Source organism: Typopeltis vanoorti, chromosome 7, assembly GCF_054136105.1.
Source record: "Typopeltis vanoorti isolate ZY-2024b chromosome 7, IOZ_Tvanoo_1.0, whole genome shotgun sequence".
In the NCBI taxonomy this organism is placed as follows: domain Eukaryota; kingdom Metazoa; phylum Arthropoda; class Arachnida; order Uropygi; family Thelyphonidae; genus Typopeltis; species Typopeltis vanoorti.
The window spans coordinates 40,619,178-40,642,046 of NC_143555.1; the positions used below are offsets into that span (position 1 = coordinate 40,619,178).

The 22,869-nt window shown below is 36.9% G+C and overlaps 1 long non-coding RNA gene and 1 pseudogene across 2 annotated transcripts in view; both read right to left on the reverse strand.

Annotated features, from left to right (window-relative positions):
* Positions 1-22,869, reverse strand: part of LOC150104604 (uncharacterized) — a 341,285-nt gene that overhangs the window by 36,050 nt on the left and 282,366 nt on the right. The gene's annotated exons all lie outside the window — the stretch shown is intronic.
* On the reverse strand, positions 20,354-20,980 carry LOC150104605 (homeobox protein SIX6 pseudogene; annotated as a pseudogene).

Here is a 22,869-nt window from a genome sequence, read left to right on the forward strand (position 1 = left end):
AGAAACAAAAATTATTTTTTCCATTTTTTTTACGTTCCCTATGTTAGACAACAATATTTTATTATATGTCAGTAGGATTTTTATTGTCTTTTGTGAAGAAGTGAAGTGAAGCCTTCCTTCAAGTATCGTCTTCCGTATTCGATATTTAAACTATCAGCAATGAAAATACAAATGCTTTTTAGTGCCTGCCTCTCTTTACATATAACGCGGGTGCGTTATTACGTTAATAAATGGTTCAGTGGTAACGTTAAATAAAATAAAATAAAAAAATAAAAAAAAACTCGGAAGCGATCAGTTTACAGTTAGCATGTCGTTTAGCCAATTACTGGTGGGCAGGATGGTTTCAGGAATCCTGTCATCATCGCAGTAACTTTTTTTTCCCCTATTGTACTAATGGAACAAAAGGTACAAACCATTACATCGATACATTCAGAGTGTATGATTAACTTTTCTGAAACCTCCCTGTAACCTGGCGGAGATGTTGATGACTTAATAAACAAAACAATGATGAGTCAAGTGGATTGTAGGGGTGCAACGAAATTGTCGGCGAGGACAGCGTCCGCTTATATAAAACACATCCCTTCGATGTTTCAACGCGTGCTAGAGGTGTACACACCGCGAATGCAACGGCCACCGACATCGACCTTGTTACGCCGGGGGCTGGCAGTTGCTGTCGGCTACGGAAGCAGGGAGGGCACGGAAGCCTAGAGAAAGCGCATACATCAATGTCAGTAAGGTTATCACCAAGTTGTGTCCCAAGACCGACAGTCCTCGTGCTGTGTGGCACCGACCTCGCCGTACTACTAACGACACTGTGCAGCTGTCTTACCTATCTCGACTGTCGATCGCGAAAGTGTTCGTCTTATTGCTATCTTAGGTTCGACCACTGCGCACGAACCATAACTGATTAGAATGTGCGATGAATCTAGTGTCTTTGTAAGTTTTATATAACCCCCTGACTCCCCCCCCCCCCATTTTTTTTTTTTTTTTTCAAATGCCCTCTTTCTAAAGTTATAATCACTAACGACCTGATTCTGGTCTTAATATCAAAGGGTGTTGGCAACGTTAAGCTCTGGTTGTTTATAATAACGTAATTCGCCCTGATTAACTCTGAAAGAGGTTCCGTTTTATTGAGATTTGATTAAATATTTATCTACAGTGAAAGAGATTTTCTCTTGAATTCTGTATAGAATTTACCGCTGTTCTTTTAAGTGAGGTCATTATACTTAATTCAAAAGACTTTAGTGATCTTAAGCCATCATTTGTGAAAAAGTGAAGCTTGGCATTCTCCCCCCCCCCCCCCTATTTCGACATGTTTTAATCTCGTAGAGGCTGATAACAGTAAAAGGTGAATTGACAGAAACGCGATATACGAACACGTGCATACGATACTAGCGAAGCCGGTGTCGGCCATTTTGGCACATCATTGTTTCTACTTTTTTTTTTTTTTGCTTCCTCGCGAATTATAATTTCTGACTGGGACTGCTTGATATCAACATTATTTCCGAAATACAATTTTCGGAAGCGTCAGTCACTTTCAAACAACGTAATGAACATCTACAGCAAGTTTGCGTATTCTTCCCACTCTACACTACACAGTTGAAATTTCTGCTTTTGCCAAAAGTGACAGATTTCCAACAGAACTGAGATTATGTTTTCTTCAAAAAAAACCTAGCAGTAAGGATTTTCTTATCGTGGTGAAAACTTCTCGGCACTTATCGACAGCCTGGTTTTTGACGCTTGCCTCTCGTTGTGAAGAAATAATGTACGAAGCCGTCCGTTTCAAAAGAAAAGCCTTCATTCGATTTTCATACATGAGAGCGCAAAGACGAATGCTTTAGTGTTGTGTGCGAGTGTTGCTGCTTGTAATATCACATTTGACAATGTGTGTGTTTATTAACAGGGCACATACGAAACAACAAATCTAATGATATCGAACTCATAAATATTACTTCAATTAGAAGGATACTCAATTGGACATCGCTCATAACTTGCTTTATTGCCCGCATCCATTCATAAACTACCCACCGAACTTCCTGTTATTATCACCATCGTCATTAATAACAGTCTGCTGTATCAATGAGTCGCGACGGTCAAACTTGGGCCAAGTTGCACGAAGGGGGTAAGAAAAGGTGCCACCATATCCTGTTAATGATAAATTTAGTCGCTAACATTGCTGTTAGCGGTTCCAGATGCACAACAATAGTGGTTTTTCCTAACTGTGACTTGCTCTTCCTTTGCTGCAATCCAAATTGCAGTCCAATATGACGACGTCAACCAGGTGAACGCCTGTGGCTAATTCGGAAAGTGGTGTATGTGTATATATATATTTCATTAATACTATCACTAATGCAAAAAGTAATCCAGCATCTGTAACCACCTACAGGAATTTAATGAAAAAAATATAATAAAATACAAACCAAACATTAATCACAGTTGCTTTGTTGCTAAAGAATTTGTGAAAATACATATAACTGATTCATATCGAAATCGTTTCATTGTTCTAGGTGGAAACAATGCTTATTATACGAGTATGCCACTGATTCAGTGTAATTGTTTCAGTGCCATCTAACCAGTTTTAAAACAACAACAAACATTTTGTTGTATTTTTACTGGCGTTAAACTTTTTTATAGAATGTGCATTTATTAGTGTTAAAATGCCTTATTATATTAATAAAAATATTTTACTAATAGTAAAAATAAAGAAATATTTATGATGGATATAAATCTTCCAGTTGGTAAAAGCAGGGATTTATTTAAAAGTGTAGCACTAAAATGATGATGTTTTGGTTCTACACCACTGATGAACTAGTACTACATAGATACAAACTACTGTTGCTGTCAATGATGCCGCAACAACAACAAAGCAATCAATGAAACTGATATTCGAAAAACTGCTATAATCAAGGGAAATGTGGAAGTATGTACTTCTAGATAAGGAGTATCGGATCGCAGTAACAATCATGTTATTTGTTGAAAACTTTAATTTCCTTTATAATTTTATCTATTTAAGTTTTTCTAATTACATAGGAAAAAGTCTTTTACCTAATTAAAAAAAAACCAAAGAATCCTATTCTATGTTTTGGAGACGTGAAGAACGTTGAGCGAGCATCTCTCCATTGTTCATGCTCAGAGTTGGGCGAATAGGCAAGAAGATTCCAGTGTTGAACAGTGGAGTCTGCAGGATTTTCTTGAGGTAAGAATCGATGCGATCCGATTTTTCTGAAGGTCAGCGTAATCTGATTTTTAAGCAGGAGTCTAACCTTCTTTAAATACCTTTTTCTACTATTATCTCATCACCGCTTACGCGCGGGACCATATGCTATACCAAGCGACCATTTAAAGCCAAATTCATAGAAAAGGATAGCTACAAGCTCACATTCTCAGTCTGCTATATCTGTTAAATTCTCTATATCGCGAATTCTCTGTCTCTGGTTTATGTTGTACGAAATAAAAATCCGATTTAGGAAGAAAAACGCTGCCACTTCTGTATGAGACCAGATGACTTGGCTGAAAAGTCCCATAAAGAGTTCTGCAGTTATCAGGAGAACTCCAATCGAGGGAAGTATTAAATTCACCAGACGACTGATAAATTATTATTCTGGGTTATGTGTCTTTCGGCAGAGGGGTCAAAATCTCTGCTTAGATCTTTTTTTCTGTTCTCCATTATTCGTCATTATAAACCTGTATATGACAAGTTGACAGATTGTGTACATATTGAGACAAACCCAATTTTTTCGCTTTATGTTTTAAGATCATCAGAATTATTTTTTTTAATTATTTTTTGAAAGGGAGATACAGAATCCTTTACAAATAAAAGATTTTTATCTCATTTTAAGATTATGTTGGATATAAGTTCTTCCCCCTACTACATATTAGGCCTTACTAGCCTGTTACAGAGCTGGCATGAGCTCTCCTAAATCGTACCCGTCCCGAGGATGAGGTGATTAGCCCTGTGCCTCCCGGTATATCCTATGGCTGTATCTCGTGTGTTCACGGGGCCGGTGTGCCTGCTTGCGGGAGGAAAACCCCAAATAAACTGGGGAGAAAAACCTGCTGTCCACGCCCAAGGCCGGCTAACTTGGTTATGTCTGAGAAAGATCCATAAGCTCCTCACCTTGGCGACGGGAATCGAGCCCAGGACACTCCTTTCCCAGGCATATAGTTACGAAGCGCATAGCCACTATGCTAACAGCGCGGACACGTTGGATATAAGTTACTTTCCAAAATGAAAGCGCATAAGAGAACATAAAAAAAACTACCATACTAGGAATAGTTCTAGAATACAGCAGTTTTGAAATGAAAAAGTTGAAACAGTTCATATGAGTCACATATAAGAGTAATATAAAGTTGTTAATATTCTTAATTTTTCTTTCACAAGATCAGACTAGAACTGGACTATATGTTTGCGTTTGGTATAGTTGTGTATGAATTGTTAGAAGGGCAAAGGATAGATAGCTCCGTAACAGGCCATTAGGCCTAATACGTGAAGGGAAGTAGAAGAGCATGAATTGTTTAGATCATCATCATATATATATATATATATATATATATGAAAGAGAGAGAATATATAGAAAATTAGGCGGATGGCTCTAATTGTTATATAGGATGCAGAACTATATTTGAATATGACACAAGAAACTGAAAAGGTTTTTATTGGTATTAAAGGAATTGGATTAAGCTGGTTGGACTGATGCAAAAGAGACTAATGCTATGAATTCAGTGTACTGTCTATTAACTGCGAGTGTTCTTCGGCCAATTTGCCTATTTTGAGGGATACTGGACTCTACCGCAACCATATGAGATCAGCTGACTCCGAGTGAAGTAATCGAAGAGAGAACTTTAGGTTGAGGTCATCTCTTCAATACTATGATAATGTCGCATGATACAAGACTGTTTTAGCATCACAAATAAGAGATTACAGATTAGACGCGCTTTCGCAGTGCAGTCATATGGCTATGCGACAATTACCCTTCGATTAGAAAGGCGTAGGTCTTGGAAAGTAGGAATAACCTTTATAAGAGCTTTTCAAATGACGGTAAGTTAACCAGTCGCATATGGAAGCGACAGGATTATTTCAAGCGAAACAGAAAAACTGTAGAGAACACTACCATACCGCATTTAACAGATTATATTCATTTAATTTGATTAGAATTATAAAAGAGGCAATGAAGCCAGTATATTATGTTTAGTGTTTTCCGGCCTCCGCCTGTTTTGTGGAATTAAAACTCGAATTTCGGGATAAAATCACGTCACCTTCATAAAAGAGCAACTAACTCACTTTCAACTGAAAGTTAATTTTAAAGTTTCCTCGCTTCCTAGACCGGATTCGGACCTACTCCTTTCGGCAAATTATCTAGTTGTTTTCGAGACCATACTCTCTACTGTTTCCATGGATTTTAGTTACTTAATCTATAATTCCAATCCATATTCAGATTAGGCATTTTCTCGCAAGGAAATACGAAGGCATGCAAATTAATAAGCTAAACCACAATTCTGGTAGCTGTTTGTCGAGATCCTTTTCGGATAAGGTGAGATATGGAAGAACGATTAGCGGAAATTCGCCATTTTCTTAAAAGAAAGCGAGGCCGGAGTCATGCATTAGATTCCAAAAAAGGTTTTAGTACTTTGAAACTCTAGCAAGCGAGGTGACAGATGGTGATGGCAGTGAACATCATCTGCCACCTAAGTTTCATCAACTTTATCCGGTTATCTTAATTTTAAGATCTCACCTTTACGGGCTCTTTGATTCCATGCGAAGTGTTTTTGGGAGGTGGTGGGGTTCACAAATCAGTCATCTAAAATAAACAAGTAATGGTGCATGGACTTTTAATGCCCTAATTCTTACAGATAATACAGGATTTCTCTCTCTCTCTCTCTCTCTCTCTCTCTCTCTCTCTCTCTCTCTCTCTCTCTCTCTCTCTCTCTCTCTCTGTGTGTGTGTGTGCATGTGTGTGCGTGCGCGTGAAGGAGAAGGAACTAACTCGTTCGTTAAGCTTTTGACTTCTGACTTATCTCGGGAGTCTCATAAAAATTACATATTGAGCATTATGGACTTTTGCAAACTACAACATGTTATTATATTTAAATTTCATAACAACGACAGCTTAAAATACGTTAAAGAATGGTCAAACGCCTAGGAAACGATCAAGTATAACAAGAACATTGATAAAGAAGAGCTGGAAGAGAGAGAGAGAGAGAGAGAGAGAGAGAGAGAGAGAGAGAGAGAGAATCCTAAAGTAAATTCATTGCACCAATCACAAGAACGTCGAAACCATGAAACCTGAGCTCAGCGTTACAGCTGTTAACCCGTTGGTTCATAAATGAGATTGCTGTCTGTAGTCGGTCGCACGGTTTGGTTTCCTTGCAGAGCACATACAAGCCCCACTGAAAAGCAATGAACACTAAATGCTTATTGCGTTTTTTGCAAATGTAATAATGGAAACTAGCCACAGGGAGAGTGATTTATTAACTAGAAATGTGCGGGTTTAGAGCGTGAGTCTGAATCTGTAAACCCGCAGGATGCCATGTACAACAAGGGACTTTGCATAGAAATTTCAATGAAGAAGGCTAATTGGTTGCCCATCACTCAGAGTGTCTTTGCAGCATTATGACTATTTCAGCGTTAGACATTTTTGCAATCCTAGAGAAAATGCGGAGATTTCAGGTCACTTGTAGTCAACAGTCCCTGAAGTATCCCAGCTGTCATTTAGTTCATATTTCAGTACTGCAGATTTAGAAATCTTATACTAAGGAAATTGGTCAGAGGTGGTTCCAAATGGTTGGGTGCATACTTCTCGATCCAAACATAAACCTCTTTGACTTGTTAAATAAAACGATCTTTATGGCGTTTAAGATCTTCCTTTACTGAAGAAACGAAATAAATTTCACTTAAAACTAACTAAAAAAAAAAACTTAAACAAGAAAACAGTTACCTTTCTTCCTTGCACTACACGGTGGCTTCTTGCGCTATCGACTATGACTCATTTGTAGTTAAATGAGCTAAATACAGACACTGGGAGAATATAAAGGAAAGAGCATTTGTAATTCTCTATTCTCTCCTTCCTTTCATTTTTATTCTAAAAGATGCGTCATAAATGTCGTCTTGCGGGCGAGAGGATAACGTGTCTTCTCCCCTACGAAATCCACTGTTGATATTGATGTTTGTGTCTAGGTGGTGGATGATATTCATTACTGAAAGGGAGGGGGGGGTCATACTGCTTACCGAATTATTTAACCCCTTAGCACATCCGCAGTATTAATGTATGATAAGGTTTCAAACTTTCATCGGTGAGATTCACTGTTAAAAAAAAAAAAAAAATTACAAACAAACGCTGCTTTACTTATTCTGATCTCTTTCCAGCTGCCCATAAAACTCCGCACTCTGTCTGTTGCATGCATGTTTGAATTCAATTCAAATATCGGTTTGCTATTGTTAAAGGGAAAACGTTTATCAGGTCCCATGCTATCTGCCTTTTCGTGTAAGGATCGATAGTCTGTTACTTGGTGCTACTTCAGGTCTTCTTACTGGGAGACCTGAAGTGGCTTGGAAAAAAGTTCCATGTTTGATCTCTTAAAGCAAGATTTCCAAATTATCTTTATCGTTATTCCACCTAGTACTAATGAGCGATAATTTTACATTTCTTGAGATTAAAAAGGGGCGCTGATACGTCCCCTTTTTACGTAGTAGAGACGTGGCAACATTTGGAAACACAACTTTTTTACATTGCAAATAGCATTATGCAGCACGGTTTATTATTAACGCTATTCGGTTTTGGACGCGAGTAAAGAGAAAACCGAAGAGAAGAAAGAAGTTAGATTTTGGAACAAATAAACCAAATTAAGAAAATACAACAAATGATATTTATTGCTCAGATCAGGCATTAAATGACTAACGAACAATGATTTATTATGATATTTCTTCATATGTCAGCAGCAAGAGCATGGGACCTTCCCGGATCATAACGTTTTCAGCGCATCTTTCGAAAGAAAAATTGAATGAAAATCTGGCTCAGAAAAACATTTTTTCAAAAATTATTAGATTTCCATCTGAAGCCTCCTTTTAGCACTCCGTAAAGTCCCCCTCTTTATTTTTAATGATAAATTCGATGGATTTTAAACCGAAAACATTGTTTTCGGTTTAAAAGGGACATGAAAATTAAGAGAGCTTCTTCAAGGGATTGGCATCTGAAAAAAAAAAAAAAACTTGGGAACATCAATTGGAAAAAAATGTATAAGAGTTCGGATTAAGTGGCCTTCAACAATTCCAACAGACGAATTATTATCCTTAAAAAACCATATGTTTGGAATGTCAATTAGTAACCACTAATTTCTTGCGATTCAGCTTTGTTGGAAGAAACCATATTTTTGTTTTTAATTTTTTCCATGTTTTAAAAATACTAATTTCCTCTACCCTGTTTTTTAAGAGTGTGGGCACTTTTTGAATGAAGAGTATATTCATTCTACAACGAACAGGCCAGGGGTTCGAATCCCGCTCCGGAATGTATATTTGGGATTATCATTACGTTGGAGATGAATGTCATTGCCCGGTATGCGACTCATCACCACATTGTTTATTTGTAGCCTGAAACTTGGAAATTTCAAGTCACTTGAGGCCACCAGGTCCAAAATAAAATAAAATAAAATAAAATAAAATAAAATAAATGTATATATATTGTCGTTGCATTAGAAATCTGGCGGCAAATACTTCTTTCCATTCTAAAGAGGAAGAACACTCGACACTCGTGGACTGTATCACTTAACTGAAAGACCGAACCAACACCAAACTTTATTCGACTATCGTTGATGATTAAATACATCTGATAATGTTGCCCTTCTGTTCTGAATACGATGATTGCTCATAAACCCAACACCGAGTTTTGTTTATAAAACAAGTTGAATGGCAGTTTGGCTTGAAACCGAAATGATTTGGAAAATACTCTAATTTAACTCAATTCTCCGTTAAAACATTGATTTAATGTTTCCAAAGTTTTGATGTCTTGGTAAAGTAGCTGAAATATTGTACTTTTTTATTTTTTGCTGTACAAATAAGACAAAATTAAGTGTGCGATAAGAGTACTTTTCAAATCTGTTTTGTCGTAAACTGGAAAATTTTCAGTATCACACATTTTATAAAAGCATTTGCTCAGAGGTAACCTATCAGTATATTTCGAATAGCATGAAATGAAATGGCGAGATTAGTGACTTCCACAGAAGTTTTATCTCCGTGTTCTCATATTTGTAGCATCTCTAAGGACAACAGCGATTCTAGAAAGCCAACCACCTAGAAGTGACTGGGTCAAAAAAAAAAAAAAAAAAATATATATATATATATAATAAAAAAATAATAAAATAAAAAACCTGAAGCAACAAAAATAATCACAGTAATTTTCAAGATTTTAGAATGACTTGTCTCTGTAGAAATAAGTGACAGGTTATCATCAAGGAATTTAAAAAAGAAGTAAAGAGGATCTGAAACGTCCATTTCGACTGGAACGGTGTTTTGGCTCTGCATGACAGGATATGCACAGTAAGTGTCATCAGAATCACTCAGTTCTCATCTCCATTGCGGATCAATGACAAAAAGAAAAGTTGGTTTCATGGCATAGGCTGAAAAAAAAAAGCAAAATTTCATCAGTACGCGTTCAGTTATTGCTATGATTCACACAGTGGTGGATCAGTTACGATCTGCAGATCATTTCGTTAGAGAAGCTTGTGTGCTCTTAATGATAGTTAATATTGGAAACATTTGTTTCCTAAAAAGAGAGAGAGAGAGAGAGAGAGAGAGAGAGAGAGACTCTCAGTAGCTCATTCGGGTTCGACGATGCCCTTTTGGAAAAGTCTTGGTGTGAATCTCGTCCAGTACGCGAAGAACCTTTATCAAGGCTCTTCGACTGAAGGTGAGTTAGCCTGTCTCATACGGAGGTAGCAGAGTTATTCCTCCGGGAAACGAGGAATTTTCGTCCAGTCAATATAACATACGCATTTAATAGATACAATATACTGGTTTGAGTTGCTTGTTCATTTCAATACTCAGGACGGGAATGTTATGTGAAATATGTTAGCATGAGACAACAGTAGCAGCAACTGATAATTTCCGGTTCTCACTTGCATGATACGCCCTTGTAAGAATGGTCCAGAATTCGTAATAATAAATATTACGACCAGTTCTTGACAAATTACTATATTAAATCGATTTGTTTAATTATTTATATTTAATTATTCATACGTGCTGCATTTATTCCATTAAACCTTACAAGAAATCGAAGAAGCTTTAATGGCTACAACGATGTGATTCAACTAGCTATAGACTCTCTGTTCAGGCAAACTATATGCAGTTAATAAAGATAACATAGTCCTTAATTGACGAATTTAAGATGGCTATAGAGTTATACATACATGTAAGTATACATATTACATTCTGTACACCTTCATCTTCCGTATGACTTTGATGTCTTTGCGCTATTAAAAATCAAAATCAAATCAATATTCATCTTCCTGGAGCAAACTGTATGGTCTTCTTCTGGATCGATTAGTTAACTGAATCAATGATGGCTTTAATTCTCCATTCTTTCATAAGGATCTTCAACTATGGCTCATAGGAATCATCACAAGGAGCCTTGAATCATATTCAGACCGTTGAACAAAGTTTCCGAGATAACTGAAATGATTTTTTCTCCCTGATCATCTGTCGGAAGGAATTTTGTTGACATCATAATGTGCTCAAATTATCAAAAGACTCGTCGTGTGTGGTCATAAACTAGAAGAAATGATTTGAAAAAAAGAAAATAAATAAAAATATTGCTACTTCTGAATAGAGTTTAAGGATGTAGTCAAATATAACGTTGGGTCATAACATAACATTAAGTGTGTTTCACTGGGCGGATCAAGTGAAACACAAACATTTAAGTATATTTTTACATATGAAAATATCCTCGAAAATTTCTATCTTAGGATATTGCTGCAAATTTTGCACGTGATTTAGATAAGCTTGTTTTATTATTATTATTATTATTATGCAGTGCTTACAGAATAGAACTGCGCACTGTGAAACAATATTGTTACGTCATTTGGGGATTTACCTGACTGCAATTGATGCATGGAGCGTAAGTGTACGACTGGATTCAGAATCTACTGAATTTATTTTAACAATACACTTCGTTGCCCTCTCAACGATTCACGTGGTAACGTTGAATTCGGAGATCAACGTGCATTTTTTTAAAGATTTACTTATACTGTAAAGAAAAACGAAATGGCTTTTCGATCATCTCCCCTCCCTCCTCCAAACTGTCATCACGAATTTCACCATGTCTAACGGTTATTAATATGTTTTTAATATGGAAACCTCGTTGCAGAACACAAATATTTATCGCAAAGCACTGTTTCAAGTATTTCAAAATAGGCTCATTGCAAATTGATAGTAGCAAGTGATTAATATGAAGGCTCACACCTAATACAATTATTTCTGTTATCTCATCATGTTTCTGAATTATTGCACCAATTGGGAACTATTGGATCGCACTTTGCATTGGACACATGTATTTATTTAACAATGGACCAGCGCACATTCGACGAAATCCTGCAATACATCAGCATCTCCTGAAATCTTGTAACCTTATTTGCATCTGAACTGTCTAACCATAAACAATCAACTCCTAAAAGATAAACCTAAACTGAATACAACTTTAGGCATTAAAAGAAATAGAAAGCAACTTTAAGCATATCATAATAATTAAAAATTATTCCTGTTGATTAATATTGCTAAATTAAAACAAAAACTATATCAGGTAAACCACATTTTTATTTATTTAATTTTTTTAAAATTGAGTAATATTTGAGTTTATAGCTCTGATTGAGATCATTTTCACAATTTGTAATGTCATTGTTACAAACTTTCCTCTTTGCCGATATACGTCCGGAGCTTTCCTTCTCTTCAGCCAAACAATAGGAATAGCTAACTAAGCCTTTAGATAATATAGCTTCCCCTTGTTGAGATGTTACAAATAGCTTTCTCCTTCTTCTCTCTCTGTCACCCCTTCATGCAAATCCGACAGTGACAGATTTTGTCCGACCCCCTATTTCCCGGCCTATCACACATGAAGGGAAGTAATAACACTGTACACTTATTGAAGGATACATACATGTTATGCACGCAAATAGACACATGAGCGCACGCCTGACAGTCTATCCCTTTTATCTTTCGACAACACTCTTTGTTAATTGGCAACTCACGATTTTGCTCAATACATGAGTTAAAAGATAAATCGAGACACGAGGAAATTTACCTAAATTTATCGATAAAACTAAATACGATAAAGACGAGAAATAAGCGAAAGTCATCTCAATTTTCTTCCGCGGTTGAATTACACGTTTAAAAGAAAACAGTATTTATTACAATAAAATTATTACATTCAGCATTGCAGCGTGAACGTTTCAGTGAACGTATTACCTTAAAATAATTGCAATAGTTTCAGAACATATAATTCAATTGTGTATATCACGCTATATGTATATTATGCATCTCGCGTGAAGTGCAAATGACGTAATAATACCTTTCACGCCGCATGGTTCTAATCTAAGTACTGCTAAAACAATAATACACGTTTACCTAAATCACATCAAAATCCAGTGATATCATTTTTAGAACACGAATTACAAGGTGGATACTTTCAAAAGTAAAATATATTTCATTATTTAAAATTTTATGCTACTATAACGTTTCAATCAAAAGAATGACATACGATTGGTGCTTTCATCTACTGAGGTAGTTAAATGTCTTCAGAATTGTAATGGTAAAAGAGCATATTCCTTCTGAATGGCACTGAACGATGAGTAGAATCATATTTTGAAATATAATAACGTTCCTATGATAAGCTGCGTGTATGAAACACTGATTTTGCTGTAAACGATAATCTAAAAAAAAAAAGAAAGAAAGAAACCTGAAATGTTAGGAGGCCTAACTGACAGACACCACCACAACCTCTAAGCCTAATAGGACTATTTTAATATTATGAACGAGTAGCCCTTTGTATGAATGCTATTTACCATTTCATCTGCGGTGTCTAACCGCAGATGTACAACAATGAACATTATTTTATTATCTCTTATTAAAGTAATTTCATGACAATATATAATAATAAAGACAGTTATAATCCTAGATTTATCAGTGAACACTAGGACTATAATCTATTAAGATTAGAGATAAACTTTTCGATTCATCTATAAGTTTCTTTACCGTTATTATAGGTAAGTTAGGCTTAATAGATCGTTCAGACTCTACAGAGTACAATTCTAGACTAACAGGTCGTAATCCAAAACTTTAATAGATGAATTATATGTACGATGTAAAGGACCCACAGTAAAGCAAATGTATTTCTATGTATTTCTATCATTGAACCGAATTCATAAGCTAATGTACCGGTAAGACCAATTCTCTCTCTCTTTAGATGACCGATAACTGCAGACCACGCAAGGTCATGTGAGAGCAACGCCATGCATATGCACACCAACGTCTGTTCACGAGACATGAAACCCAACAGAACTCCACCCCCCCCCCCGTCGGACGGCGTGTGGCGTTTCACCCGAACAGCATCAGCCTAAGACGAGTCAGCAGGTGGAGAAATCTCTGTAGGAGTGGAATTCAACACCTTCAACGCTTCTTGGCGTGGTAATAAATTTTACAGCGCGTGCCCGAATGAAACGAAAACACACAAGTTTGGTTTGGTTCGTGTAATTTGTCGAGTCTCAATCTAGCAAGTAGACAGAGACATTTATTGATCCATTTTTCTTATGGAGACAAATACACACTTTGAAAGTCTAACGTCAACGTAGCACCATATAAAGCTTTCTTCTCCAAGAATTAAACACCTGATAAGTTTATATTGGACACTAAATTATCTCCAGATGACTGAAATAGGATTATTAACAATATTTAATTCTCAGAAATGTTCTTAAAACAATATAGTATTATGTGATTATTATGAATTAGTAACATTTTGACTTTCTGCAAGAGGTGTGAGACTTCACATAACGTTTGAATGAAATTATAAGAATTATCGGATGCCAAACAGCACTGCCGAGAATCATCTTTAATATATTCGTACCTCTGATAATTGAGTAGAAGATGCTCTAGACCGATAATTCACAGAATATATCTTTCATTATGTTGCATTTACTCCTTTATACCCAATGAATTAAAATTATCTGCAACACAACACGTCTTCCTGTATAGCTTATTTACCAGAAAGATTTCAGATAAGTCATTAGATTTATTTTGTGATGTTTATTTACAAACAATATTTCAAGCATTTCCGTTTTGGTGGGTTGAAGCCGTTTTTCGCGCTTTTAGTCCGTTGAGATATTGCGTTCGGAGTTTTCAGCGGGAGAACACAATTATCCCCGCATGCGGTGTTGCGGGATCGAAAGAAAACATCATTGGGTACCGGGTGTGATGATCTCGGGTCATTAGATATCGTTTAAAAGAAAGTCATTATTCACCAAATAATGTGCTGTTCTGAAATCTGCCACTATCCTTATAGTTTGGCAAATAAGAAACGTCTTCAGTTTTTAGTTCCCCGCAAATACACACCGAGTTGCCGATGATGGATAGCTTTAGAAGAGGGCGGTAAAATGTATCGGAAAGATTCTTGAAAGTGTTCTTCATTTGTCTCTGAGGGAACAACTAGGAATCGAGTCGTGTTCCTCAGTTGTTATACGTGCAGCATGAGTCTTTAAGATGGGGGGGGGGGGATCAAAACTGTTTCCCTAAAGATAATAAAATATTCTGAGCAGTGTCCATAAGTCAGATATTGGTCAAATTGTCAAATTTGTATTTATTCAGCAAAACCTCAATATTCCGATATGACTCAGGCACATTATGCGCAATATCATTAGCTACCAGTTTAATTTTCAGTTCAGTTTTGCTGCTAATTGCTAATTGTTTGAGAAACTAAAAGCTAGACCGGAATATTCTGCAGATCAGAGCAGAGTAACACATTCTTCGGTATTTGAAATGCGCAGTCCTGCTTGAAGAGTTGAAAGTTCTTTTCTTTCATAGTTCCACTTTTATTATTCTTAGTCGAAGAATGCGAAATCGTTCTTATGTTTGCAGTAGGTGGAACTGCGAATCATCTAAGTCACTGCTTAAACAAATTCCTGGTTCACAGATAATCCAACTGGTACCATTTTGTGGTTGGATTACTGAGATTTCTCTAGTGACGGTTTTCCTGTGTCTGATACCAGATAGTTCTACTCTACTAGTATCAAAGCGAAAATTAGAAGCCTCCCCCCCACTTAGTTTTTATGACGTTAACATCTTAAAAGATTAAGAAAGCGCTCATATGAAGGGTATCCAAAAATATGATTGCAGTAATTGGTGTTTTAGAATATTAGCTAAATCACATGTTGCAATACAAATAACGATAGTGTTTTAACTTCTTGTTATTTTTTATAGTAGAAACTCTTCCTATTAAGAGAAACCACAATTAGGTAACATACCAGTTAGAATAGAACAGAATAAAGTCAAATGTATTGATTCAACATTCAAAATCTGCTATACCCAGCCACAAAATTAGATTCTCATCTGCCCATTTAACACAAAAATATGCAACTAAACAATCTGAGAATCGAATGGGAAAATATCCCATTAAATTTGCTGTCTTAAATGCATGTACAGTTCAAATACAATGGCGTACTTTGAAATATAAGAAGCTTCTAATGGCGTATAAATAACTTCCAAATAAAGGTCTTGTTGTGGGTGTAAGACAAGTGTGAACAGCAAAAGCAAATCGATGAAAATCAAGTATTCGAAAGCAACCATCACAAAATTTAATAAGAAATAATTATAAGGCGTATTTCCGGAAGGGATTACAATGGCAGAACAAATATTACAGGAGCGAAATTTAAACAGGAAATCGTCTATTTGCATTCTACTATACGAGAGGACATACGAATATAAGTTAGAGCAGTTATTTCCATATTTGCTGAAAATAATTCGACTTTGTGGCGCTGAAAAATGCACTCCTGTCAGTTGAATACAGATTTAAGCTGTTCTGAAGAGACGACAAAAGTCTACTAAGTTGGATCCATCGTGTCGACACCTGTTTATTATTTCATTATTATTAAGTTCAGAAGCGAGAGTTATCGTGTAGTGAATCTTCAGTTGACATAGATTGAGCCCAATATTTTTGAAATGGAAAAAATTGTCAACAGGCATTTAAACAATCATATCACCTGATTCAATATTAATACATTTCTAAAATTTATTTTAATGTGAACTCATGAACGGCTATAATACTAGAGCGCATTCTTACAGAGGGTTGGATAAGAATTAATAATCTCTGTGATGACTCAAAAGGATCTTAGTTGTCCTTTTACCAATAAATCCCAAATTTATCTAACAAACATGGTAATTTTTCAAGTCACTTCAGTATTCTAATAAGCGGGTTGTTGAAAAACTTTTATCGATTAAAAGTTTTAACTTTTAATCGATAAAAGTTAAAAATTTCTTTAACTTTTATCGATTTCCACTTAAAGATTTCCACAGAGAGCCATATCGCGGTTGTATTCGAACCCATAGTCTTGTTAGAGAACGGATACACTATCCACTCTGCCCACCAGGCCGGCATCTATCAGTTCTTCCAGATTATATTTTTAGGCATATTACATGGGCACTCAACTAACTATATCTTAAACCGAAAAATGTGCAGAATATAACAGAACCTAGTGCGTTGCTGTAGGGTCTACTATCCTCATCACTGAGGAGAGCAGACCCTCAGATACTATTGCTCCAGATGCGCTTCACATTACACAAATGTAGCATCGAATTCAAGCAGTTATTAAATCACTTGTAGATTATCTTCGATACTGAAGTGAGGTTTTAGTTTTCTGTATATATTATTCAATTTCCTTTTAATGTATTGGTTTTATTTAAAAAAAAAAAAAACATTTCAGCATGTTAAGCCATACTAGTTTGGCAATGCGTTTTATCATTTCAAGCATTTCGATTTATTTCCGTCAAAACGTCGTCATATTTATATCATCATTTGTTTATCTTGAAGTGGAACAGCACTTTATTCCCCCTCCCCCATACACAGTGCAGAATAAACAAGAAACAAACCACATCAACGATTCTCACATGAGAATAAAGACCGCGGGTTGTCGCATTGCTTCTGAAATTTTCAAAATCAAAAAGACTCACACCACTTCCGACAACTCATAATCAAACACATTTTTCTTTTTCTTTTCTTCCCTTTTCTTTCTTTTTTTTCCCATCACAGACAATAAAAGAATTCGCGACAGACCGCATAGCGAAATGCACTAAATCGCTTATTTATTTTTCGAGTCCTCCCTTCTCATCTTATTTTCCCTCGTTTTTTAATAACCACATTTCTATTACTTAAATTCTTCCGCAGAGAGAGAGAGAGAGAGAGAGAGAGAGAGAGAGAGAGCAACCTATCAGAATTATCTGCACTAGATATCATTGTTTATTACTGGTGACATGCAATTCTCAACCACATACAAATTAGGCGTATCTGTTGTATGAAGCAAAACATTATCACAACACCCCAATTTCGCTTGCCATAGGAATACGCCTGATCTCAAGCTATTTCACTAACGCACATCACTCATGCCTGTAACGATAACTAAATCATGGTCCAATGATGAACAGATTAGGTTTTCAGATTATTGTAAAGGGTTGCTATTCGTTCTGTTCGTGGTTCTAAATCTTTGTAAACAGAGCGGAAACATGACTCGATTCGTTGCAGTTACAATAGTTACAGTCTAATTTGTCATCATTTTCATCACCCACTTAGTAAATTGCAAGTTAAAAAGCAATGAATAGCGTGGGATAGTCAGTTTTGTTCCACCACTAATCATCTTAGAGACAAGACCAATATGGGCTACGACAATTCAATTTCATGTCGCTCTTAAAGATCAGGCTCTCTCTCTCTCTCTCTCTCTCTCACACACACACACACACGCACACACACACACACACACACACACACACACACACACACACACACACACACACACACACACACACACACACACACACACACACACACACACACACACACACACTAATAAGGCATGTGTATTCGCATGGTAACTTTCATGATGATCTACAGTCAAAAACCAAGTTCTAAATCTAAAGAAGCTCTTTCTAGGCCTTTTGGATTTTCATTGGAACATACAGAAGTACATAGAAATGAATACTAATTATGATTAGGAATATAAATACTTGTTACTATTGGAAATACCACCTCTCATTTAGAACGCAGTGAGAATGCACTCGGTTTCAGCGGTGGTGAGAGGTGCATACCGATTTTTGTTTAAAGTGCTTATGACCTTTTGGGAATGAAAAAGCATTAGAGAATTTAATATCTATAATTTTTTTACCAGAATTTCAGTCTGTAATTAATAATTATTTCGAGGAGTAACGAATTGTTTCAACAAATTCAATTGCTGCGATGAAAATAAAATTATACGCGTTCCCTTCCAAGAAAAACGAAAATATGCACAATTATTACTATTATGGGTTTCACACATTTGATACAACATAATCACTTTTAAACCAAGGAAAGCAGAAGACCGTTTCTAACAAAAATAAGAAAGTGAAATTTTTAACTGCTCACAGTGTACTCCACCCTTATCATGAGTTGCCTCAGTATTCAATGCAGAGTATCTCAACACATGTTGGGGCCTATTTTAAATTTTCACCAAAACTTTAAAAGGAATTTTTTGATATAACTGTCGTAAAAAAGCTGCCTGGTTTCGGGAGGAATATATTTTCATATCTAAGCAGCATACTTTTTTTCTCCCGACACATCAAACAAACAAACAAAGAAAAAACACTTATAAGAATTAATAAAAAAAGAATAAACAAAAAGCGATGCACTAATTACTATTTAATAACAAACATTATTTCAACCAATATTGACCAGTATTCATTTCGAGATAGATATAAGACTGTCATAAGAAAACCAAAGAATATTATTGACTACAGTTTTCAGCATAAATATTCTGATAGTTTTGTCTCCCTCTGGATGAATGTCAAATGTTCGAGATGAAATGCATTGGCATAAATCTACACTTAAAATAAGAGCAGGAAAAAAATAAATAAATAAAACACCAAAAAAAAAAAAAAAATGAGTGAATTGTTAAGAAAATATTTTTCATTTTTAAATTCAGACCAGCATCTGCTGTGCTAATTTATTATACAAACCAATCATAATCTAGCAAATGAAAAAAAAATGACATGACATATAATGAAAGTTTATTTTTTTATTTCTTCAAACGTTTTGTAATGATAATGTAATCTGCATGCCTTTTAAACCTTCATTAGCTCAATGGGATGAAAAAAAAGTGTTCTTTTTTCTTGCATCTGGTTATCACGTAGCATGTCAATGCTGCTGTAATATTCTGGCACACACACACATGTAAATGATGACAAGAACTTGATTCTGGCATAGAGCCATGAATAAATGGCAAGAACCCGCAATATTATTCTAATATCTTTATCGATTAGGATTAATGGATAGTAACCGAGGGTAGAGAGTAGAAATCGCTTGCTTTACAACAGACGAAAACAAGATCCCCATCAATAATAGATAGCTGTGAGGGAGCTGACCATTGCTGAAGTAATGGCGAGCACACCGTGTGATGAGACCACAGAACAATGGGGAATGTCGGCGCAGTTTGAAACACTGCATTAAGGGAAAAGACAAATTACTTCCTCATAGACCCCAAAATAAAGTAGCGGTGACAAATTACGCTCCAACAGCCTCATCGTGCGGTCCATGCAAAATATCTTTTGTCGGTGCTATAGCAAATGACAGCTCCGGGAGCGCTTAATGCCAGTGATCGCCCGTTCTCTGCATAATGATTGTGGTCTATGGTTAGCGCAAATCGTCCCGGATCTGCATACAATCGATAGTTGGGTTGTGAAGGATCTCTTGAAGTATCCAGCTACACTATTCCCCCCCTCTCCCTTCTACTTGGGGAACGGGGAGGTATTGGAAGCACCTAGGTATGACACACCATAAATATACATTACATAGCAGATCAAGGCACGCCGATGATAATACGCATACATGTATATGGGAAGGGGAAATGCTTGGATGTCGGCACACAGGAAAACTCGCACGAAACGTCGCTACGTATTTGCACAGGTAACCCCCAAGAGTGCACACGCACGCTGGTCGTAACAGAGTAGGTAATAACCCAGCTATTTTGCACGACACCTCCCGTACAACGCTCACGCAATTTTGACCCAACCACACACACACACACACACACACACATACATACACACAGAGCAACAACATTACGTTTTTTAGACTCCGCACACTCACCTGTTTTTGGCTGCAGCAGCTCGGTCCCGTTGACGGCGGTTCTTGAACCAATTGCCCACTTGGGTTGGGGTAAGGCCCGTCGCTTGCGCCAGCTCCCTCTTCTTGGTAGGATTAGGATAAGGGTCCTGTAAGTACCACTCGCGCAGCAGACTGCGCGTTCGTTCCTTAAAACAGTGCGTCTTTTGTTCGCCGTCCCAGATCGTTCTCGGCAAGGGATATTTTTTTCGCACTCTGTATTTGTCCACGGGTCCTAACGGCCGGCCCCGTAACTTCTCTGCTTCTTGATAGTGGGCTTCCAGCCACATGGCTTGCAACTTGGCGTGCGACGCTTTCGTAAATCGGTGGTTTTCCAGGATGTGATAAAGTTCTCGGAAGTTTCCGGTGTGGAAGGCCACCAAAGCGCGGGCCCGCAAAACGGATTCATTCTTGTTGAGTTCCGCACAGTTCGGGTGGGCTACTGGTAACGACCAGAGAAAACGTCCGAGCCGCTCAATGTCCCCACTTTCCTCGAGTGTTTCACACACAGCAGCCACCTGGTTCACTGTGAAGTTAAGGGTGGGCAGTACAAACATGGGACTGTAGCCCGACACCGGGACAGCCGCATGCCCCAGGCCGAGCGCCATTCGCTCACTGCTCACGGATCACGGTGCGTATCACCCTCGCTCAGTCGGCGCATACGGGCAATAAAGTGAAACGCTTCTTGGTGTCCGATAGCTCTTGGGCCGAACTCCCTTGCCTCAGTGGTAACTGAGGCGAGGCTTGATCCCTTTTACGATCCCAAGCTCTCGTGCATAGAACAACACCATTAGCGATAAACACGGGGGCGGAGTTGGAGGCTATAGATAGGTGTCAGTTGTTATCACGGGATCTCCTGTCACCGTCGTCCCTCTCCGCTTCGCATCGAGTCTGATTTGCTCTTCGGCGCTCCGTCGAATCGGTGGGTGGTACTTACCGGCCGCGTAGCCATGGCGACGGCGTCAGTCAGTGTCAGAACTGTCAATCTTGCATAATAGCGTAGAGAGTAGCCAGTAAGGTATAGATTTCAGGCACGCTTCTCTCGGTACTGGTGAGAAGAACTTAGGGCGAAGACGAGCCTCTCCCGAGAAGGTTACTTAGAAAATGGCACCAACATCAGACGTGTTTCCCGAAACCATCCCGCTGAATCGACAGTATGGCTGAGAAGGAAAGGGGGAGGAAAAGAGAAAAAAAAAAAAAAGGGTTGCCATTAGAGAGAGAGCGTCGCAGGGAACGAAGTGTCTTTCAGTGTGGTGCTGATTACTTTCATCATGGCGTTACCAACGGCAACTGGAGTGATGACGTGGAAATATAGGTTTGTATGCTTTTATCTTCTAAGTATTAAATTGTAGATGTAAGGATCGGAGTGTAGGGATTAATCTGATTATCGAGACATGACCGAACGATGTGTTTCGGGTGTAATAGGAGGGGAAAAGTGGGGAGAGCGCAGTTTTAAAGGAAAACAGAAAGATATTTTGAATTAAAAAAAAAAAAGATACAAAATAAACAAACAGGACGAAGAAACAGAGCGAGGGTGACATTCTATCAAGAAAAAATAAAAATATATTGACTTAAGGACATAGAGAGACAGAAGAAAATGCAGAATAACAATAAATAAATTACTGAAAGTGAAAAAAATAATAAAATCATGAAGTAACATAATTAGTATTCATTATAGATTTCAGACTTTTATGATGTTAGGAACTCTGAAGTTAAACTTTATTGAAATTGTGAGTTGAATACCTACAGTAAAAATCATAATGTACCGTCTATCAGTGTGTATGTATATATATCATTTTCGGTAGATGTTATTTTATTACTGTAGTTCGTATTCCAATTTGAGCTATTCATGCCCCGCCATCTATGAGTCACTATCGGAAATACAATGTCCACGAATACCTAAATTTGATTAAATTGTGATAATTTAACTGCGACATTCGCTTTATGAATTACTGAAGAATATTTCCTAATAGGAAAGTAGAATAACAGAAGTCCAGAAGCCAAATACGAAAAGGGGAGGCGGAACAAGACTAAAGTAATAGTTGCATCAGTATGTACTGAATTATTTTTATATTAACTTTTACATTAAAAAAAAAAGAAAAGTCAATTAGTCAATTAAATGCAGAGCTAAATTCGCAGTCATTGGATCCTCACAAAAGGTAAATAATTAATTCGCATTGAAAATAATTATCAAAAACTGCTTTTCTGATTTCCAGCTTCTCTCTCTCTCTCTCTCTCTCTCTCTCTGATTTCTGTGAAGTTGTTGCTAACTGCACGGTTATTATCTTTAGATGGACTTTTTATATCGGCGTTCAGTTTTAAAATTTTTCATTTAAACTTTTGAAATAAATTCATTTAATGTTCATTTAATAAAGCAGGAGTTATCAGTTTTAATTAAAATAATCTATATTTTTTTTCTTATAGATAGGTTCTTTAGACAAGTTCATGCTTCTTATTGCTCCAATGACAGGAGCATGTACCACGTTGAAAAATTATT